Genomic DNA, 6,285 nt, shown 5'->3' on the forward strand with positions numbered 1-6,285 from the left:
TTATGAAAATGACAGTATTCTCTGTGTAATTTTACAGCTTTCTGTTTTCATTCAAAATTATGGTTTACCAATTGACCTGTCTGGCTTTATTGACTCCCTTCAGTGCTACCTTCCTTCCAAATGCATCCCCTGTTTCTCTTTCTCTCTCTCTCTCATATTAAGTGTGTGTGTCTGTGCGTATGAAAATGCACAGAAGAAAATATACACCACTTCCAACAATTTTTACATGTACTATTCAGTGACATTACTTAAGTTCTAATTGTTCCAACTTTCTTGACACCTTTTCTAAACCATTTTACCACCTTTAACTCAAACTCATGTCCATCTTATGGTTCTCAGCTATCCTTTTGGGTAGTTGTCAATTTGGTCATATACAGATAATTCTTTAATAGAACACTATGCTTAGTACAGACATTCTTTATTGATTTAGGCTAAGATACTATTGGGCTCTGAGCAAAGAATCACAGAACCTGGATTATATGAAGAAGAATATGGCAATAGGCTTGGAGGAAGGCTTGCTTGCTGAAAGTGAAGAGAACTTTAGGAGCTTGCTGATGAAGATCAAAGACTGCAGCTTTCAGTATGGATTGTAACTCAATGTAAAGAAAACCAAAGTCCTCACAACTGAATAGGTAACATCACCATAAATGTGGAAAATTTTGAAGTTGTCAAGGACATTGTCTTGCTTGGATCCACCATCAATGCGCATTGGAGCAGCAGTCCAGAAATCAAATGATATGTTGCACTGGGTAAATCTGTTGCACAAGATTTCTGAAGTGTTGGTCCATCAAGGAGAAGATGTCAAGAACCAAGATACACCTGACCCAAGCCATTTCAATGGCCTCATACCCCTGAGTAAGTTGGGCATTGAATAAGGAAGACTGAAGAAGGATGGATACATTTGAATTATGATGCTGGTGAAGAATATTGAAAATACAATGACCTGCCAGAAGGACAAACAAATCTGTCTTGGAAAAGTACAGCCAGAGTGTTCCTTAGGGGCAGGGATGGCCACACTTTATCCTATGTACTCTGAACATACTGTCAGGAAAGAATAGTCCCTGAAGATGATCATGCTTGGTGGGATGGCAGGGCAGCAAAAAAAGAGGAAGATCTTAGACAAGATGGATCGACATGGTGGTTGCATCGATGGACTCAATTGTAAGAACAATTGTGAGAACGGCTCAAAAACCAGGCAGTGTATTAAGGGTTGCTATGAGTTGGAACCAATTCGACAGTATCTAACAACAACAACAACAATTATTTGGCAGTTGACTTTAGTGTATAGTTGTAGTTCAAGGTTTAAAAATGAGGAGCTGATGCTAGGGGCTTTAGTGGAAAGCAAATGTTTTGAGAATGATGAGGGCAATGAATGTACAAATGTCCTTTACACAATTGATGTATGTATGAATTGAGATAAGAGTTGTATGAGCTCCTAATAAAATGTTATAATTTTTTTTTTAAAAGTGCTTTCTGAGGTAAAAAGAAAAATGTCCTCAGGGTAATACTTTTGCATGGGTCATCTGTCCTAAATGTTTTCAGAAAATCTGGACTCTATGGGAATGTGAAATTCTGTTCTTCATTTCTCCCTCTTACCTAAACTTTCAGTCAAGTCCCCAGTCTTTTTGACAGCATCACTTCTGATAAACCAATCAGGCAGTTGCCACCGGAGTCCTGGGCTCTCCACTTGAGTCGTATAGGCTAATCCAGTGGTAAGTTTCCAGTTCCTCTCACTTCTCCCATACTTAGAGTGCACATGACATCACAGGAAAAGTAATAAGTCACATAGACTACTAAAAAAATGTAGAGACCTGAGCTATAAATACTGTAATTCTGCTTACCCCTTATTAGCTTACATTCTAGCTATGAAACCACAGTCTGAGTATGTTATGATATAATACTCATCTTTTATGGGATTTATGATCCCACATCAATGTAGACCACAGTTTTCTTGACATCTGAGATGAATATTAGCAACTATATAGATTAGATATAGATATAGATGATATAGATATATAGGTGATACAGATATAGATGTAGATAAATATAGATATAGATATGGGTATGGGTATGGGTATGGGTATGGGTATAGATAGATATAGATACAGATACAGATATAGATAGATATAAAACAGTTCAAGACACATCCCCTCTTGTTTCTCCCTCCTGGCTTCAATCAAAGCCTGCCTCTTCTCTTGACCATGCTTTCTATCTGAATGAATAATCTCATGAACCTGGGAGTCATTCATTCCCATTGTTCACCTGCAGCCATTCACAAGATCTTTCCATTTTACCCTTAAATATTTCTTGAATATAATTTCTCTGGCCATTGCTCCTGTTCTCACAGCTTGGACGTGGCAGCCATCATCTCCCACTTGCAGCATTCACATTGCATATTGCAGCTCTCTCAGCCAGGTCCCTTCCTCTGTCTCCGCACCCTCAAGTTCCTTCTCGAACCCGCTGTCCAGGCATTCATTTGAAAACAGTATCAACTAACACTTGGCTAAAAACTCTTCAGTAACAACCTGTTACCAAAATTGCAGGATCTAATCCAAGGTCCCAGTGTGTCTTACAGAGATGTTTGTGATCAGATGGTTCCCATCTAAGTGTCTAATATATATTTTTATTAGCATTCTAGCTTTTTTTCCTCACCTTGTAATTTTGCTAGTTTTTTTTTCACTTTTGAGAAGAAGGGAATTTCTCAACCCTGAAAGGATAATGTCCTACTAATCTTTGAGAGGCTACTTTATAGTCACAGCTCCTCCTTTCTCATGCTCTTCCTGGGGAGCACATCATTCATACTTCTGAATTTTAGCTCTTCTCCAATATGTTTCCACGTCTGCATTCATAATTTCAGTAAGATTTAAATGTTTAATTTTTCCAAGATGTTGTTCCTTGTATATGCATAGTTTAATACTGTGCCGAGCATTTCTGAATGCAATGAAGGTAAACAGTTTTCTACATTGTACTTATCAGGACATATTTAGAAGAATGCAAATAGTAATGACAACCAAGATAAGAACAAATAATGAGAGTTGACATGCATTAGGTACTAAATCATTCACCAAGCACGGGACTAAGTACATACAAAGTACTTACTAGGTACTTACATATTTAGTAGGAAGTATTTTGGATGTACGTATTCCAATGTTTGGCAAGTGAATACTACTTCAATCCATTAACATCAAATCAATTCTGCCTCATAATACTTTTCCCTAAGTATCCCAAGGCTCTGATCTTTACAGAATGAGGCTTGCTGACAATGTCAGATAAGGATTGAACTGTTAAACCCAAAGTTGATGAATCAAACTTTCCAGCTACTCCATGGAAGAAAGATGAGGCTAGCTGCCCCTGTAGAGATTTGCAATGTCAGAAATGTTGTGGCGGGTGGTTAGGAGGTGGAGTGGACTCAATGTTCCATGGTAGTAGGTTTGGTTTGGGGATCTCCCATGGGGCAGCTGGTGAATTCAAACTGCCAAACTCTCAGTGAGCAGTCCAAGCTCAACTCACTGTGCAACCATGGCTCCTTCATAGTCTTAGTGGTTTTTAACTCTTGCAGTAATCCTATGAGGTAAATTAGAATAGAAACTCTGTAATATGGATAGAGAAACTTAAGTTTGTGGAGATTAATTTTCCCCAAATTTGTGTTTTTTCTCTTAATGTTCAGGAATACATCGTGTGTGTGTGTGTGTGTGTGTGTGTGTGTGTGTGTGTGATTTAACCCTCCAGGGTGTTATTCTGGTCTTGTTAACTTACCAATAGCAATTGGCTCAACTCTGACTCATGATGACCCCATGTGTGTCAGAACAGGGCTGTGTTCCATATGGTGTTCAATGGCTGATTTTTCAAAAGGAGAATGCCAGGTCTTTCTTCTGAGGCACTTCTGAATCAACTCAAACATCCAATCTTTCAATTAGAGCTGAGTGCATTAGCTGTGTGTGCTTCACAGGAACTTTCTTATTGAAATGAAACAATATTTGCATGTCTTTTTCCTTCCATGTTTGTTTAGATAAATGACTTTCTTCTTATCAGAGACAAGTATAATAAACCTAGTAAAATTAGAGTTACATACTCAGACTCTGGAAAAAATGTCAATTTTATTATAAGCCTTTCTATGCTCTTGTCTTACTTTTATTTCATCTAATCACAACCAGAGCTCTTTGGCAGCCTGATTTTAGTGACAGTGTGTGTATTACTTGTGTAACATCATAACAATACTGAACAGCAAAGGCCAGTGCTTATTTATTGAGCTCATCATTCTGCAGGTCAGCTATTCATGTGGGTTGGCTGGGTTGTTGCCTGCTCCCAATCACTAGGTGGCTGTCAGCTAAGAGACTCATGCATTTGAAAGGTGGCTGAATGTCTATTGGGGTGATTCAGTTCTCTCCGGTGTTCTCTTACATGCATCTAGTAGGCATGGCCTCAATGCGAGGACAGGGTGCAAAGGCACTGCAAGGTGCTGCAGAAAAAGGCAAGGATACAAAGAAAAGGGAAGAATTGGCACCCTTGGGTACAGTTGATCTACCAGTGTGAATCTGAAATCTCAAACCTGAGTTATCAGCAGTGATATAAATTAATAACAAATCTCCACTTGGCAATCCACCATATGAAAAAAAGGCTAAAAAAATATTGGGGATCACATGAACCTTTGGATGTTCGATTGAGCTTAATGATTGTTTTAAGTATCTCTTCTTGCCAGCTCTTGCCATAGCTTTAGTGGGATTTTTTTGCCACTACTTTTCACACGTATAGTTTTAAAGAACTGGATGTGGAGTGAGATTGATTTGAAGAGGTCATGGGAAAAAGAATGTGAAGATGGATACTATAAGATAAATATTATACAACACAGTAATTGTTTCTGTAAACTGACAAGAAAATGTGTTTTGTTCAATTTGTGACTCTGTTAAATTAATGGATCCTGAGTTCACAGATAAATCAAAAATGTATCTTGAGAATTTTGCTTTCTTTCTCAAATATGACAGAATGAAAGAGGCAAAAAATCTTTAAAATTTATACGAGGCTCTCCATAAGAGCCTTAATAAATATACAGTGAAGATGTATTCATAGTAGTCATGATTTAGTAGTAGTCAAAACTGTCTTTGTTTGTGGTAGGACCCAGCAGTGTTTTGTTATGTTTTTCATACAGTTTCTATGAATCAGAACTGATTGGACAGCAGCATAGCTATTTAAGCAGATGGTTCTACATGATTTAGCAATCTGAGGCTTAAATAATTATATCAAATGATATTTATATACAGATATTGAGAAGCCATGTTATGGACGTGACAAACCTGACACTGAAAGCGAATTTAAGCTGATCACAAATGAATGTTCCACGATCGACCCCGGCCTTGCTTTGTCTGATAATATTGAACTTCTCCAATGTCTTGTATCACAGATATGGTCAATTTTATTCTTGTGTATTCCATCTGGCGAGGTCCACTTATATAGATGCTGCTTGCATTGTTGGAAAAGGTATTTGCAATAAAGAAGTAATGGGTCTTGCAAAATTCTGTCATGTGATCTCCAGTTTCATTTCACTCACCAAGACTATATTTTCCAACCGTGGACCCTACTGAAATTACCAAATTTCACATTCCAATCACCAGTCATTATCAATGCATCTTGATACATGTTTGATCAATTTCAGGCAATTGAAGCTGATAGATTCCAATTGCTTCATATGCACGTGAAAGATGGACAGTGACTAGAGAAGACCGGAAACAAACTGATGTAATCTAATTATGTATTGATAACGAATACGGAGAGTAACATGGATTGTCAGAAAAGTAACCAAATGTTTCTTGAAGGATGTGCAGCCAGGATGCTCCTTAGAAACAAGAATGTGCCCCTAGAGGCATTGCAGCATGGCCACCCGGTCACAGCTGTGTCATTAGAGGGCAGAGAGAATAGGGGCTATGTCTAGGCTCAGGAGTCTGATGTGAACCACCTGAGGATGACTGAAAAAAACAACAACAAAAGAAACAAGAATGGCAGGACTTCACCTCACTTATTTTGGACATGTTATCAGGAGAGGTCAGTCCCTGGAAAAGGACATCCTCCTTGGCAAAGGGTCAGACAGAAAGAGGAAGATTTGTTTCAAAGGCCAGCCTTTCAGCTGGTAGTTGAGCGCTGAAATGTTTGTACCATCTAGGGACTCTGCTTGTAGAGATTACAACCAAGAAAACCCTATGGAGCAGTTCTCCCCAGTAATACATGGGGCTGCCGTAAGTCAGCATTGATTAGGTGACAACTGGTTTGGTGTTTTTTGGTTTGTTGGTTAGT

The 6,285-nt window shown here is 38.5% G+C and overlaps 1 pseudogene; it reads left to right on the plus strand.

Annotated features, from left to right (window-relative positions):
• The first annotated feature begins 5,844 nt into the window (after positions 1-5,844).
• LOC142435481 (small nucleolar RNA SNORA17) lies at positions 5,845-5,969 on the plus strand (annotated as a pseudogene).
• Positions 5,970-6,285: the final 316 nt, after the last annotated feature.

The sequence above is a fragment of the Tenrec ecaudatus genome, chromosome X (assembly GCF_050624435.1).
Source record: "Tenrec ecaudatus isolate mTenEca1 chromosome X, mTenEca1.hap1, whole genome shotgun sequence".
In the NCBI taxonomy this organism is placed as follows: domain Eukaryota; kingdom Metazoa; phylum Chordata; class Mammalia; order Afrosoricida; family Tenrecidae; genus Tenrec; species Tenrec ecaudatus.